Genomic DNA, 905 nt, shown 5'->3' on the forward strand with positions numbered 1-905 from the left:
TTTTCTTTTTTTTTTTTTTTTTTTTTGAGACGGAGTCTCGCTCTGTCGCCAAGGCTGGAGTGCAGTGGCGCGATCTCGGCTCACTACAAGCTCCGCCTCCTGGGTTCTGGGTTCACGCCATTCTCCTGCCTCAGCTTCCCGAGTAGCTGGGACTACAGGCGCCCGCCATCTCGCCCGGCTAGTTTTTTGTATTTTTAGTAGAGACGGGGTTTCACCGTGTAGACCAGGATGGTCTCGATCTCCTGACCTCGTGATCCACCCGTCTCGGCCTCCCAAAGTGCTGGGATTACAGGCTTGAGCCACCGCGCCCGGCTTTGATTTCTTTTATGTTGAAGGCTCTTCTAAAAAAAAAAAAAAAAAATTTTTTTTTTACTTTTTTTTTATGAGATAAAGTCTTGCTCTGTCACCCAGGCTGAAGTGCAGTGGCAACATCTCACCTCACCACAGCCTCGACTTCCCAGGCTCAAATGACCCTCCCATCTCAACCTTCCTAGTAGCTGGGACCACAGGCACACACCACCACCACACCTGGCTAATTTCTTGTAGAGATGGGTTTTTGCCATGTTCCCCAGGCTGGTCTCAAAGTTTTCATCTTAGTTCCCCTTATGGTTAAGAGTGAGGCACTAAAATGCTGATTAAGAACAGTATGACTATAAGATAATCATGGAGGGTGGGGAATAATTCCAATTTTCAGTTAATTCTTTTCTTTTTCTTTTTTTCTTTTGGAAGACAGGCTCTCACTATGTCATCCAGGCTGGATGCGTGGAGTGCAGTCTTGATGTCCCGTGCCTAAGCAATCCCATCACCTCAGCCCTCCAAGTAGCTGGGACTAAGGTGCACGCCATCACACCTGGCTCTTTTATTTATTTATTTATTTATTTATTTATTTATTTATTTATTTATTT

The sequence above is a fragment of the Piliocolobus tephrosceles genome, chromosome 3, assembly GCF_002776525.5.
Source record: "Piliocolobus tephrosceles isolate RC106 chromosome 3, ASM277652v3, whole genome shotgun sequence".
In the NCBI taxonomy this organism is placed as follows: Eukaryota; Metazoa; Chordata; class Mammalia; order Primates; family Cercopithecidae; genus Piliocolobus; species Piliocolobus tephrosceles.